Below are 17,088 nucleotides of genomic sequence, written 5' to 3' on the forward strand. Positions count from 1 at the left end.
AAACTATCAGTGAATCAGCACAGATCAGGGATCAGGGCCTTTACCCAGTAAACTATCAGTGAATCACACAGACCAGGGATCAGGGCCTTTACTCAGTAAACTGTCAGTGAATCAGCACAGACCAGGGATCAGGGCCTTTACCCAGTAAACTATCAGTGAATCAGCACAGACCAGGGATCAGGGCCTTTACCCAGTAAACTATCAGTGAATCAGCACAGACCCGGGATCAGGGCCTTTACCCAGTAAACTATCAGAGAATCATCACAGACCAGGGATCAGGGCCTTTACCCAGTAAACTATCAATGAATCAGCACTGACCAGGGATCAGGGCCTTTACCCAGTAAACTATCAGAGAATCAGCACAGACCGGGGACCAGGGATCAGGGCCTTTACCCAGAAAACTATCAGAGAATCAGCACAGACCAGGGATCAGGGCCTTAACCCAGTAAACTATCAGAGAATCAGCACAGACCAGGGATCAGGGCATTTCCCCAGTAAACTATGAGTGAATCAGCACAGACCAGCGATCAGTGCCTTTACCCAGTAAAATATCAGTGAATCAGCACAGACCAGGGATCAGGGCATTCATTCAGTAAACGATCAGTGTCTCAGCACAGACCAGGGATCAGGGCCTTTACCCAGTAAACTATCAGAGAATCAGCACAGACCGGGGATCAGGGCCTTTACCCAGTAAACGATCAGTGTCTCAGCACAGACCAGGGATCAGGGCCTTTACCCAGTAAACTATCAGTGAATCAGCACAGGCCAGGGATCAGGGCCTTTACCCAGTAAACGATCAGTGTCTCAGCACAGACCAGGGATCAGGGCCTTTACCCAGTAAACTATCAGAGAATCAGCACAGACCGGGGATCAGGGCCTTTACCCAGTAAACTTTCAAGAATCAGCACAGATCAGGGATCAGGGCCTTAACCCAGTAAACGATCAGTGTATCAGCACAGACCAGGGATCAGGGCATTTCCCCAGTAAACTGTGAGTGAATCAGCACAGACCAGCGATCAGGGCCTTTACCCAGTAAACTATCAGAGAATCAGCACACCCCACGGATCAGGGCCTTTTCCCAGTAACAATCAGAGAATCAGCACAGACCAGGGATCAGGGCCTTCACCCAGTAAACTATCAGAGAATCAGCACAGACCGGGGATCAGGGCCTGTACCCAGTAAACTATCAGATAATCAGCACAGACCAGCGATCAGGGCCTTTACCCAGTAAACTATCAGAGAATCAGCACACCCCACGGATCAGGGCCTTTTCCCAGTAACAATCAGAGAATCAGCACAGACCAGGGATCAGGGCCTTTACCCAGTAAACTATCAGTGAATCAGCACTGACCAGGGATCAGGGCCTTTCCCCACTAAACTATCAGAGAATCAGCACTGACCAGGGATCAGGGCCTTTACCCGGTAAACTATCAGTGAATCAGCACAGACCACGGATCAGGGCCTTTACCCAGTAAACTATGAGTGAATCAGCACAGACCGGGGATCACTGTATTTCACTGCGTGTCCAACACAGTCAGGCGTACCCTGGTCTATCAATTTTGTGTTTCTAAACACTTCACTGTATTTCACTCCGTCTCCAACACTGTGAGGCCTCCCCTGGTCTATCAACTTTCAGTGTGTATAAACACTTCACTATATTTCACTCCGTCTTCAACACTGTGAGGCCTCCCCCGGTCTATCACGTTTCAGTGTTTATAAACACTTCACTGTATTTCACTCCGTCTACAACACAGTGAGGCCTCCCCTGGTCTCTCAACTTTGTGTTTCTAAAGACGTCACTGTATTTCACTCCGTCTCCAACAATGTTTACAAACAAAGCCAGGAGAGGTTTGGATCCTGCAGCAAACACTGAGCAGCACAGACAGGCAGCCAAACAGTGCGGCACCGGTCAGGGGAGAACCAAGCTGCTGACTTGTATTAGGGAAAGAGAGGGGGAGAGAGAGAGAGAGAGGCGGAGAGAGAGAGGGAGAGAGAGAGGGGGGGGGGAGAGAGAGGGGGGGAGAGAGAGGGAGGGGGTTAGAGAGGGGGAGAGAGGGAGAGAGAGGGGTGGAGAGAGAGAGAGGGAGAGGGAGAGAAAGGGGGGAGACAGGGGAGAGGGAGAGAGAGAGCGTGAGAAAGATAGATGGTGAGAGCGAGAGAGGGACGGAGAGGGAGAGAAAGAGAGAGGTTGAGAGAGAGAGAGGGGGAGAGGGAGAGAGAGAGGAGATTGAGAAAGAGAGGAGATGGAGAAAGAGAGAGGGGGAGAGGGAGAGAGAGGGAGGGTGAGAGAGAGAGAGAGGAGGGAGATGGAGAGAGAGAGAGGAGCGGAGAGGGAGAGGGGGGAAGATGGAGAGAGAGAGGGGGAGAGGGAGAGAGAGAGGGTGAGATAGAGAGTGGGGAGAGGGAGAGAGATTCGGGGAGAGGGAGAGAGAGAGGGGGGAGAGAGAGGGGGAGAGAGAGAGAGGGGGAGAGAGAGAGGGGGAGAGAGAGGGGGGAGAGAGAGAGCGAGAGAGAGGTGGAAAGAGAGAGAGGGGGAGAGAGAGAGAGAGGGGGGGAGAGAGAGAGGGAGAGAGTGGGGGAGAGAGAGAGAGGGAGAGAGAGGGGGAGAGAGAGACAGAGAGAGGGGGGAGAGAGAGAGAAAGAGGGGAGAGAGAGAGAGAGAGGGGGAGAGAGGGGGAGAGAAAGCGAGAGAGAGAGGGTGAGAGAGGGGGAGAGGGAGAGAGAGGGGAAGAGAGAGAGAGAGGGAGAGAGTGAGAGAGGGGGAGAGAGAGAGAGGGGGTGAGAGCGATAGAGGCAGAGAGAGCGGGGGAGAGAGAGGGCGGGAGAGGGAGTGTGAGAGGGGGAGAGGTGGAGAGAGTGGGGGAGAGAGAGAGAGAGAGGGGGGAGAGAGAGAGAGGGAGACAGAGATGTGGGAGAGAGAGAGAGGGGGAGAGAGAGGGCGGGAGAGGGAGTGTGAGAGGGAGAGAGAGGGGGAGAGCGAGAGAGAGAGAGGGGGAGACGAAGAGAGAGAGGGGGAGAGGGAGAGAGACAGGGGGCAGAGAGAGAGAGAGGGAGTGAGAGAGAGTGGGGCAGAGGGAGAGAGGGAGAGGGGGATCGCGAGAGAGAGAGGGAGAGAGGGAGAGACAGGGGGCGGAGAGGGAGGGAGGGGGGAAGAGGGAGAGGGAGAGAGAGAGGGGGAGAGGGAGAGAGAGAGGGGGGCGTGGGAGATGGGGTGAGAGGGAGAGGGAGGGAGAGGGAGAGAGAGGGAGGGGGAGAGTGAGAGAGAGAGAGAGGGGAGAGCGAGAGAGATGGGGGAGTGGGAGAGACAGGGGCAGAGGAAGAGAGAGGGAGCGAGAGAGAGGGGGGCAGAGGGAGAGAGAGAGAGAGGGGGGAGCGCGAGAGAGAGAGGGAGAGAGAGGGGGCGGAGAGGGAGGGGGGAAGAGGGAGAGGGAGAGAGAGAGGGGGAGAGGGAGAGAGAGAGGGGGGAGTGGGAGTGGGGCTGAGAGGGAGAGAGAGGGAGAGGGAGAGAGAGGGAGGGGGAGAGTGAGAGAGAGAGAGAGGGGGGAGAGAGAGAGAGTGGGGAGTGGGAGAGGGGGGAGAGTGAGAGAGAGGGGGAGAGGGAGAGAGAGAGAGCGGGAGAGGGGGTAGAGGGAGAGAGGGAGAGAGAGAGATGGGTGAGAGGGAGAGAGAGAGGGGGGAGAGGGAGAGAGAGGGAGACGGAGAGAGAGAGGGGGGACAGAGAGGGAGAGGGGGGAGTGGGAGAGCGAGAGCGTGAGAAAGATAGATGGTGAGAGCGAGAGAGGGAGGGAGAGGGAGAGAAAGAGAAAGGTTGAGAGAGAGAGAGGGGGAGAGGGAGAGAGAGAGGGGGAGAGGGAGAGAGAGAGGAGATGGAGAAAGAGAGAGGGGGAGAGGGAGAGAGAGGGAGGGTGAGAGAGAGAGAGAGGAGGGAGAGGGAGAGAGAGAGAGGGGCGGAGAGGGAGAGGGGGGAAGATGGAGAGAGAGAGGGGAAGAGGGAGAGAGAGAGGGTGAGATAGAGAGTGGGGAGAGGGAGAGAGATTCGGGGAGAGGGAGAGAGAGAGGGGGGAGGGAGAGAGAGAGCGGGTGGAGAGGGAGAGAGAGGTGGGAGAGAGGGGGAGAGGGAGAGAGAGTGGGGAAGAGAGGGAGACAGAGAGAGTGGTTAGAGGGAGGGAGAGAGAGAGGGGGAGAGGGAGAGAGAGTGAGGGGCAGAGAGGGAGAGGGGGAAGAGGGTGAGGGAGAGAGAGGGAGCGAGAGAGGAGGAGAGGGAGAGCAAGAGAGAGGGGGAGAGGGAGAGAGAGAGAGGGGGAGAGGGAGAGAGAGGGGAGAGAGCGGGGGAGAGGTGGAGAGAGCGGGGGAGAGAAGGTGGTAGAGGGAGAGCGAGAGGGGGAGAGGGAGAAAGAGAGAGGTGGAGAGGGAGAGAGAGAGGGTGGAGAGGGAGAGAGAGAGGGGGGAGAGGGAGAAAGAGAGAGGGGGAGATGGAGAGAGAGGGAGGGAGAGAAAGAGGGGAGAGGGAGAGAGAGAGAGGGGCATAGAGGGAGGGGGAAGAGGGAGATGGAGACAGAGGGAACTAGAGAGGGTGGAGAGGGAGAGCAAGGGAGAGAGGGAGAGGGGGAGAAAGAGAGAGGGGAGAGGGAGAGAGAGAGGGTGAGAAAGATACAGGGTGAGAGAGAGAGGGGAGAGGGGAAGAGAGGGAGAGAGAGGGAGAGGGAGAGAGAGAGGAAGGGAGAGAGAGAGGGGGAGAGAGAGAATGGGAGAGGGAGAGAGAGGGAGAGGGAGAGAGAGAGAGAGGGAGAGAGAGAGAGAGGGAGATAGGGAGAGGTTGGAGAGAGAGAGGGAGGGGGTCGAGAGAGAGAGGGAGGGGTGGAGAGAGAGAGGGAGAGAGTGAGAGAGGGGGAGAGAGAGAGAGGGGGTGAGAGCGATAGAGGCAGAGAGAGCGGGGGAGAGAGAGGGCGGGAGAGGGAGTGTGAGAGGGGGAGAGGTGGAGAGAGTGGGGGAGAGAGAGAGAGAGAGGGGGGAGAGAGAGAGAGGGAGACAGAGATGTGGGAGAGAGAGAGAGGGGGAGAGAGAGGGCGGGAGAGGGAGTGTGAGAGGGAGAGAGAGGGGGAGAGCGAGAGAGAGAGAGGGGGAGACGAAGAGAGAGAGGGGGAGAGGGAGAGAGACAGGGGGCAGAGAGAGAGAGAGGGAGTGAGAGAGAGTGGGGCAGAGGGAGAGAGGGAGAGGGGGATCGCGAGAGAGAGAGGGAGAGAGGGAGAGACAGGGGGCGGAGAGGGAGGGAGGGGGGAAGAGGGAGAGGGAGAGAGAGAGGGGGAGAGGGAGAGAGAGAGGGGGGCGTGGGAGATGGGGTGAGAGGGAGAGGGAGGGAGAGGGAGAGAGAGGGAGGGGGAGAGTGAGAGAGAGAGAGAGGGGAGAGCGAGAGAGATGGGGGAGTGGGAGAGACAGGGGCAGAGGAAGAGAGAGGGAGCGAGAGAGAGGGGGGCAGAGGGAGAGAGAGAGAGAGGGGGGAGCGCGAGAGAGAGAGGGAGAGAGAGGGGGCGGAGAGGGAGGGGGGAAGAGGGAGAGGGAGAGAGAGAGGGGGAGAGGGAGAGAGAGAGGGGGGAGTGGGAGTGGGGCTGAGAGGGAGAGAGAGGGAGAGGGAGAGAGAGGGAGGGGGAGAGTGAGAGAGAGAGAGAGGGGGGAGAGAGAGAGAGTGGGGAGTGGGAGAGGGGGGAGAGTGAGAGAGAGGGGGAGAGGGAGAGAGAGAGAGCGGGAGAGGGGGTAGAGGGAGAGAGGGAGAGAGAGAGATGGGTGAGAGGGAGAGAGAGAGGGGGGAGAGGGAGAGAGAGGGAGACGGAGAGAGAGAGGGGGGACAGAGAGGGAGAGGGGGGAGTGGGAGAGCGAGAGCGTGAGAAAGATAGATGGTGAGAGCGAGAGAGGGAGGGAGAGGGAGAGAAAGAGAAAGGTTGAGAGAGAGAGAGGGGGAGAGGGAGAGAGAGAGGGGGAGAGGGAGAGAGAGAGGAGATGGAGAAAGAGAGAGGGGGAGAGGGAGAGAGAGGGAGGGTGAGAGAGAGAGAGAGGAGGGAGAGGGAGAGAGAGAGAGGGGCGGAGAGGGAGAGGGGGGAAGATGGAGAGAGAGAGGGGAAGAGGGAGAGAGAGAGGGTGAGATAGAGAGTGGGGAGAGGGAGAGAGATTCGGGGAGAGGGAGAGAGAGAGGGGGGAGGGAGAGAGAGAGCGGGTGGAGAGGGAGAGAGAGGTGGGAGAGAGGGGGAGAGGGAGAGAGAGTGGGGAAGAGAGGGAGACAGAGAGAGTGGTTAGAGGGAGGGAGAGAGAGAGGGGGAGAGGGAGAGAGAGTGAGGGGCAGAGAGGGAGAGGGGGAAGAGGGTGAGGGAGAGAGAGGGAGCGAGAGAGGAGGAGAGGGAGAGCAAGAGAGAGGGGGAGAGGGAGAGAGAGAGAGGGGGAGAGGGAGAGAGAGGGGAGAGAGCGGGGGAGAGGTGGAGAGAGCGGGGGAGAGAAGGTGGTAGAGGGAGAGCGAGAGGGGGAGAGGGAGAAAGAGAGAGGTGGAGAGGGAGAGAGAGAGGGTGGAGAGGGAGAGAGAGAGGGGGGAGAGGGAGAAAGAGAGAGGGGGAGATGGAGAGAGAGGGAGGGAGAGAAAGAGGGGAGAGGGAGAGAGAGAGAGGGGCATAGAGGGAGGGGGAAGAGGGAGATGGAGACAGAGGGAACTAGAGAGGGTGGAGAGGGAGAGCAAGGGAGAGAGGGAGAGGGGGAGAAAGAGAGAGGGGAGAGGGAGAGAGAGAGGGTGAGAAAGATACAGGGTGAGAGAGAGAGGGGAGAGGGGAAGAGAGGGAGAGAGAGGGAGAGGGAGAGAGAGAGGAAGGGAGAGAGAGAGGGGGAGAGAGAGAATGGGAGAGGGAGAGAGAGGGAGAGGGAGAGAGAGAGAGAGGGAGAGAGAGAGAGAGGGAGATAGGGAGAGGTTGGAGAGAGAGAGGGAGGGGGTCGAGAGAGAGAGGGAGGGGTGGAGAGAGAGAGGGAGAGAGTGAGGGAGGGAGTGGGAGGGAGGGAGAGGGAGAGACAGAGAGAGGGGTGAGAGGGAGGGTGAGAGGGGGAGAGAGAGAGAGAGACGGGGAGAGAGAGAGAGAGAGAGGGAGATAGGGAGAGGGTGGAGAGAGAGAGAGAGGGAGAGAGGGAGTGGGAGGGAGGGAGTTCTGGGCTCTTGCTGTGCCTTTTTAATCCCTTGCTTTTGTATTTGAATCAATTCCCTCTCTCCTCTCTCTCTCCCCTCAGGAATCTTTTTGATGAAATGCTGCAAGGAGATGATCCAGAAAGAGACATTTTGTGAGGAGGAGGAGGAGTGGGAGAAATCCTGGGCCAAGCATCGTTCTCTCCGCTGGGGACGGACTGACTGAGACCTTCACCACAGCCTGGACCCGATGGGGGGAACGTGAGTAATGTCTGGGTTACTCTGGGGTCACTGGGTGCACACTGGGATCACTGGGACATTCAGTGGACACTGGGGGGGTCACTGGGACATTCAGGGGACACTGGGGGGGATCACTGGGACATTCAGGGCACACTGGGGGGGTCACGGGGACATTCAGGGGACACTCCGGGGGTCACGGGGATATTCAGTGGACACTGGGGGGGTCACTGGGACATTCAGCGGACACTGAGGTTGGGGGGGTCACTGGGACATTGATGTGGCAGCTCTTGTTGTTGTGGTGGTGGTCTGAACATCAAGACCGCCACTCTGGCAGCATTCTGGGTTGACTGCGGGATCACTGGGGACACTCTGTTGGCCACTTGCCGCCATCTGACCAAGATGGCGGAGGCGCGGCCGGATTTTTTCCAAAATGTTGGCCTGGCTGTCCTCCATTTTGTCCAAGGTGGTGGCCAAGCTGGCCTCCATTTTGTCCAAGGTGGTGGTTCTGCAGGCCTCCATCTTGTCCGGCACGGGAGCCGCGCCAGCGGCGCCTTTTCCAAAATGGGATAATACATGAAAGGTGGGGTGGACACAGTACATATCTGACATTGCATTCTGCACAATACAATGTGGGGTGGACTCAGTATACATCTTATTTTACATTCTGTACATTTCAAGGTGAGGTGGACTCAGTCCATATCTTATATTACACTCTGTACATCACACAGTGGGTTGGACTCAGTCCATATCTTATATTACATTCTGCACAATACACAGTGGGGTGGACTCAGTCCATATCTTATATTATATTCTGTACAATACACAGTGGGGTGGACTCAGTCCATATCTTATATTACATTCTGTACAATACACAGTGAGGTGGACTCAGTCCATATCTTATATTACATTCTGTACAATACACAGTGGGGTGAACTCAGTCCATATTTTATATTACATTCTGTACATTACACAGTGGGTTGGACTGAGTCCATAACTTATATTACATTCTGTACAATACAACGTGGGTTGGACTCAGTCCATATAGTATATTACATTCTGTACAATACACAGTTGGGTGGACTCAGTCCATATCTTATATTACATTCTGTACATTACACAGTGGGTTGGACTCAGTCCATATCTTACATTCCATTCTGTACAATACAACGTGGGTTGGACTCAGTCCATATAGTATATTACATTCTGTACAATACACAGTGGGGTGGACTCAGTCCATATCTTATATTACATTCTGTGCAGTACACAGTGGGTGTGACTCAGTCCATATCGTATAATTCATTCTGCACAATAAACAGTGGGTTGGACTCAGAACAGATCTTATATTACATTCTGTAGAATACACAGTGGGTTGGACTCAGTCCATATATTATATTACATTCTGTACAAAACACAGTGGGGTGGACTCAGTCCACATCTTATATTACATTCTGTACATTACACAATGGGGTGGACTCCGTCCATATCTTATATTACAATCTGTACAATACACAGTGGGTTGGACTCAGTCCATATCTTATATTACATTCTGTACAATACACAGTGGGGTGGACTCAGTCCATATCTTGTATTACATTCTGTATAATACAAGGTGAGGTGGACTCAGTCCATATCTTATATTACATTCTGTACAATACACAGTGGGTTGGACTCAGTCCATATCTTATATTACATTCTGTATAATACACAGTGGGTTGGATTCAGTCCATATCTTATATGACATTCTGTACAATACAAGGTTGGTTGGACTCAGTCCATATCTATTATTACATTTTGTACATGACACAGTGGGTGGGACTCAGTCCATATCTTATATTCCATTCTGTGCAATACACAGTGGGGTGGACTCAGTCCATATCTTATATTACATTCTGTATAATACAAGGTGAGGTGGACTCAGTCCATATCTTATATTACATTCTGTACAATACACAGTGGGTTGGACTCAGTCCATATCTTATATTACATTCTGTACAATACACAGTGGGTTGGACTCAGTCCATATAGTATATTACATTCTGCACAATACACAGTGGGGTGGACTCATTCCATATCTTATATTGCATTCTGTACAATACACAGTGGGGTGGACTCAGTCCATATCTTCTATTACATTCTGTACATTACACAGTGGGTTGAACTCAGTCCAAATCTTATATTACATTCTGTACAATACAAGGTTGGTTGGACTCAGTCCATATAGTATATTACATTCTGTACAATACACAGTGGGGTGGAGTCAGTCCATATCTTATATTACATTCTGTGCAATACATAGTGGGTTGGACTCAGTACATATCTTATAATTCATTCTTCACAATAAACAGTGAGTTGGACTCAGTCCATATCTTATATTACATTCTGCACAATACAACGTGGGTTGGACTCAGTCGATATAGTATATTACATTCTGTACAATACACAGTGGGTTGGAATCAGTCCATATTATATATTACATTCTGTACAATACAAGGTTGGTTGGACTCAGTCCATATCTTATATTACATTTTGTAACATGACACAGTGGGATGGACTCAGTCCATAACTTATATTACATTCTGTACAATACACAGTGGGGTGGACTCAGTCCATATCATATATTACAATCTGCACAATACACAGTGGGTTGGACTCAGTCCATATCCTATATTCCATTCTGTGCAATACACAGTGGAGTGGACTCAGTCCATATCTTATATTACATTCTGTATAACACAAGGCGAATTGGACTCAGTCCATATATTAGATTACATTCTGTACAATACACAGTGGGTTGGACTCAGTCCATATCTTATATTATATTCTGTACAATACAAGGTTGGTTGGACTCAGTCCATATCTTATATTACATTCTGTACATTAGCCAGTGGGTTGGACTCAGTCCATATCTTATATTACATTCTGTATAATACACAGTGGGTTGGACTCAGTCCATATCTTATATTACATTCTGTACAATACACAGTGGGTTGGACTCAGTCCATATAGTATATTACATTCTGCACAATACACAGTGGGGTGGACTCAGTCCATATCTTATATTACATTCTGTACATTACACAGTGGGTTGAACTTAGTCCAAATCTTATATTACATTCTGTACATTAGCCAGTGGGTTGGACTCAGTCCATATCTTATATTACAATCTGAACAATACACAGTGGGGTGGACTCAATCCATATCTTATATTACAATCTGTACAATACACAGTGGGGTGGACTCAGTCCATATCTCATATTACATTCTGTACAATACACAGTGGATTGGACTCAGAACAGTTCATATATTACATTCTGTACAATACACAATGGGTTGGACTCAGTCCATATCTTATATTACATTCTGTACAATACACAGTGGGTTGGACTCAGTCCATATCTTATATTACATTCTGTACATTGCACAGTGGTTTGGACTCATTCCATATCTTATATTACATTCTGCACATAACACAGTGGGGTGGAGTCAGTCCATATCTCATATTAAATTCTGGACATTACACAGTGGGGTGGACTGAGTCCATATCTTATATTACATTCTGTAAAACACACAGTGGGTTGGACTCAGTCCATATATTATATTACATTCTGCACAATCCACAGTGGGGTGGACTCAGTCCATATCTTATATTACATTCTATACAATACACAGTGGGTTGGAATCAGTCCATATCTTACATTACATTCTGCACAATACAACGTGGGTTGGACTCAGTCCATATCTTATATTACATTCTGTACAATACACAGTGTGGTGGACTCAGTTCATATTTTATATTACATTCTGTACAATACACAGTGGGGTGGACTCAGTCCATATCTTATATTACATTCTGCACATAACACAGTGGGGTGGAGTCAGTCCATATCTCATATTAAATTCTGGACATTACACAGTGGGGTGGACTGAGTCCATATCTTATATTACATTCTGTAAAACACACAGTGGGTTGGACTCAGTCCATATATTATATTACATTCTGCACAATCCACAGTGGGGTGGACTCAGTCCATATCTTATATTACATTCTATACAATACACAGTGGGTTGGAATCAGTCCATATCTTACATTACATTCTGCACAATACAACGTGGGTTGGACTCAGTCCATATCTTATATTACATTCTGTACAATACACAGTGGGGTGAACTCAGTCCATATCTTATATTACATTCTGTATAATACAAGGTGAGGTGGACTCAGTCCATATCTTATATTACATTCTGTACAATACACAGTGGGTTGGACTCAGTCCATATTTTATGTTACATTCTGTACAATACACAGTGGATTGGACTCAGAACGGTTCTTATATTACATTCTGTACAATACACAGTGGGTTGGACTCAGTCCATATCTTATATTACATTATGTACAATACACAGTGGGTTGGACTCAGTCCATATCTTATATTACATTGTATACAATACACATTGGGTTGGACTCAGTCCGTATCTTATATTACATTCTGTACATTACACAGTGGGGTGGACTCAGTCCATATCTCATATTAAATTCTGGACATTACACAGTGGGGTGGACTGAGTCGATATCTTATATTACATTCTGTAACAACACACAGTGGGTTGGACTCAGTGCATATATTATATTACATTCTGCACAATACACAGTGGGGTGGACTCAGTCCATATCTTATATTACATTCTATACAAAACACATTGGGTTGGACTCAGTCCATATCTTATATTATATTCTGCACGATACAACCTGGGTTGGACTCAGTCCATATCTTATATTACATTCTGTACAATACACAGTGGGGTGGACTCAGTTCATATTTTATATTACATTCTGTACAATAAACAGTGGGGTGGACACAGTCCATATCTTATATTACATTCTGTACAATACACAGTGGGTTGGACTCAGTCCATATCTTATATTACATTGTATACAATACACATTGGTTTGGACTCAGTCCGTATCTTATATTACATTCTGTACATTACACAGTGGGGTGGACTCAGTCCATATCTCATATTAAATTCTGGACATTACACAGTGGGGTGGACTGAGTCGATATCTTATATTACATTCTGTAACAACACACAGTGGGTTGGACTCAGTGCGTATATTATATTACATTCTGCACAATACACAGTGGGGTGGACTCAGTCCATACCTTACATTACATTCTATACAAAACACATTGGGTTGGACTCAGTCCATATCTTATATTATATTCTGCACGATACAACGTGGGTTGGACTCAGTCCATATCTTATATTACATTCTTTACAACACACAGTGGGGTGGATTCAGAAAAGATCTTATCTTACATTCTGTACAATGCACAGTGGGGTAGACTCAGTCCATATCTTATATTACATTCTGTACAATACACAGTGGGGTGGACTCATTCCATATCTTATATTACATTCTGCACAATACAACGTGGGTTACACTCAGTCCATATAGTATATTACATTCTGTACAACACACAGTGGGGTGGACTCAGTCCATATCTTATATTACATTCTGCACAATAGACAGTGGGTTGGACTCAGTCCATATCTTATCTTACATTCTGTACAATACACAGTGGATTGGACTCAGAACAGTTCATATATTACATTCTGTACAATACACAGTGGGTTGGACTCAGTCCATATCTTATATTACATTCTGTACAATACACAGTGGGTTGGACTCAGTCCATATCTTATATTACATTCTGTACATTGCACAGTGGTTTGGACTCATTCCATATCTTATATTACATTCTGCACATAACACAGTGGGGTGGAGTCAGTCCATATCTCATATTAAATTCTGGACATTACACAGTGGGGTGGACTGAGTCCATATCTTATATTACATTCTGTACAACACACAGTGGGTTGGACTCAGTCCATATATTATATTACATTCTGCACAATACACAGTGGGGTGGACTCAGTCCATATATTATATTACATTCTATACAATACACAGTGGGTTGGACTCAGTCCATATCTTATATTACATTCTGCACAATACAACGTGGGTTGGACTCAGTCCATATCTTATATTACATTCTTTACAATACACAGTGGGGTGGACTCAGTTCATATTTTATATTACATTCTGTACAATACACAGTGGGGTGGACTCAGTCCATATCTTATATTACATTCTGTACAATACACAGTGGGTTGGACTCAGAACAGATCTTATATTACATTCTGTACAATACACAGTGGGTTGGACTCAGAACAGATCTTATATTGCATTCTGTACAATACACAGTGGGTTGGACTCAGAACAGATCTTATATTGCATGCTGCACAATACAACGTCGGTTGGACTCAGTCCATATAGTATATTACATTCTGTACAATACACAGTGGGGTGGACTCAGTCCATATCTTATATTACATTCTGTACAATACACAGTGGGGTGGACTCAGTCCATATCTTATATTACATTCTGTATATTACACAGTGAGTTGGAGTCAGTCCAAATCTTATGTTACATTCTGACAATACAAGGTTTGTTGGACTCAGTCCATATCTTATATTTCATTCTGCACAATACACAGAGGGTTGGACTCAGTCCATATCTTATATTACATTCTGTACAACACAAGGTTGGTTGGACTCAGTCCATATCTTATATTACATTCTGCACATTACACAGTTGGTTTGACTCAGTCCATATAGTATATTACATTCTGTACAATACACAGTGGGGTGGACTCAGTCCATATCTTATCTTACATTCTGTGCAATACCCAGTGGGTTGGACTCAGTCCATATGTTATAATTCATTCTGCACAATAAACAGTGAGTTGGACTCAGTCCATATCTTATATTACATTCTGTACAATGCACCGTGGGGTGGACTCGGTCCATATCTTATATTACATTCTGTACAACACACAGTGTGTTGGAATCAGTCCATATATTATATTACATTCTGTACAATATATAGTGGGGTGGACTCAGTCCATATCTTATATTACATTCTGCACAATATAACGTGGGTTGGACTCAGTCCATATAGTATATTACATTCTGTACAACACACAGTGGGGTGGACTCAGTCCATATCTTATATTACATTCTGCACAATAGACAGTGGGTTGGACTCAGTCCATATCTTATAATTCATTCTGCACAATAAACAGTGAGTTGGACTCAGTCCATATCTTATATTACATTCTGTACAATGCACCGTGGGGTGGACTCGGTCCATATCTTATATTACATTCTGTACATTACACAGTGGGTTGGACTCAGTCCATATCTTCTATTAAATTCTGCACATTACACAGTGGGGTGGACTCAGTCCATATCTTATATTACATTCTGTACAACACACAGTGGGTTGGAATCAGTCCATATATTATATTACATTCTGTACAATACATAGTGGGGTGGACTCAGTCCATATCTTATATTACATTCTGTACAATACACAGTGGATTGGACTCAGAACAGTTCATATATTACATTCTGTACAATATACAGTGGGTTGGACTCAGTCCATATCTTATATTACATTCTGTACAATACACAGTGGGTTGGACTCAGTCCATATCTTATATTAAATTCTGCACATTGCACAGTGGTTTGGACTCATTCCATATCTTATATTACATTCTGCACATAACACAGTGGGGTGGAGTCAGTCCATATCTCATATTAAATTCTGGACATTACACAGTGGGGTGGAATGAGTCCATATCTTATATTACATACTGTACAACACACAGTGGGTTGGACTCAGTCCGTATATTATATTACATTCTGCACAATACACAGTGGGGTGGACTCAGTCCATATCTCATATTACATTCTATACAATACACAGTGGGTTGGACTCAGTCCATATCTTATATTACATTCTGCACAATACAACGTCCGTTGGAATCAGTCCATATCTTATATTACATTCTGTGCAATACACAGTGGGGTGGACTCAGTCCATATCTCATATTACATTCTGTACAATACACAGTGGGGTGGACTCAGTCCATATCTTATATTACATTCTGTACAATACACAGTGGATTGGACTCAGAACAGTTCATATATTACATTCTGTACAATACACAATGGGTTGGACTCAGTCCATATCTTATATTACATTCTGTACAATACACAGTGGGTTGGACTCATTCCATATCTTATATTACATTCTGCACATAACACAGTGGGGTGGAGTCAGTCCATATCTCATATTAAATTCTGGACATTACACAGTGGAGTGGACTGAGTCCATATCTTATATTACATACTGTACAACACACAGTGGGTTGGACTCAGTCCGTATATTATATTACATTCTGCACAATACACAGTGGGATGGACTCAGTCCATATCTCATATTACATTCTGCACAATACACAGTGGGGTGGACTCAGTCCATATCTCATATTACATTCTATACAATACACAGTGGGTTGGAATCAGTCCATATCTTATATTACATTCTGTGCAATACACAGTGGGGTGGACTCAGTCCATATCTCATATTACATTCTGTACAATACACAGTGGGGTGGACTCAGTCCATATCTTATATTACATTCTGTACAATACACAGTGGATTGGACTCAGAACAGTTCATATATTACATTCTGTACAATACACAATGGGTTGGACTCAGTCCATATCTTATATTACATTCTGTACAATACACAGTGGGTTGGACTCAGTCCATATCTTATATTACATTCTGTACATTGCACAGTGGTTTGGACTCATTCCATATCTTATATTACATTCTGCACATAACACAGTGGGGTGGAGTCAGTCCATATCTCATATTAAATTCTGGACATTACACAGTGGGGTGGACTGAGTCCATATCTTATATTACATTCTGTAAAACACACAGTGGGTTGGACTCAGTCCATATATTATATTACATTCTATACAATATACAGTGGGTTGGACTCAGTCCATATCTTATATTACATTCTGCACAATACAACGTGGGTTGGAGTCAGTCCATATCTTATATTACATTCTCTACAATACACAGTGGGGTGGACTCAGTCCATATCTTATATTACATTCTGTACAATACACAGTGGGTGGGACTCAGTTCATATTTTATGTTACATTCTGTACAATACACAGTGGATTGGACTCAGAACGGTTCTTATATTACATTCTGTACAATACACAGTGGGTTGGACTCAGTCCATATCTTATATTACATTCTGTACAATACACAGTGGGTTGGACTCAGTCCATATCTTATATTACATTCTGTACATTACACAGTGGGGTGGACTCAGTTCATATTTTATATTACATTCTGTACAATACACAGTGGGGTGGACTCAGTCCATATCTTTTATTACATTCTGTACAATACACAGTGGGGTGGACTCAGTCCATATCTTATATTACATTCTATACAAAACACATTGGGTTGGACTCAGTCCATATCTTATATTACATTCTGCACGATACAACGTGGGTTGGACTCAGTCCATATCTTATATTACATTCTGTACAATACACAGTGGGGTGGACTCAGTTCATATTTTATATTACATTCTGTACAATACACAGTGGGGTGGACTCAGTCCATATCTTTTATTACATTCTGTACAATACACAAATGGTTGGACTCAGAACAGATCTTATATTACATTCTGTACAATACACAGTGGGTTGGACTCAGAACAGATCTTATATTACATTCTGTACAATACACAGT

The sequence above is a fragment of the Heptranchias perlo genome, unplaced genomic scaffold (genome assembly GCF_035084215.1).
Source record: "Heptranchias perlo isolate sHepPer1 unplaced genomic scaffold, sHepPer1.hap1 HAP1_SCAFFOLD_52, whole genome shotgun sequence".
Classification (NCBI taxonomy): domain Eukaryota; kingdom Metazoa; phylum Chordata; class Chondrichthyes; order Hexanchiformes; family Hexanchidae; genus Heptranchias; species Heptranchias perlo.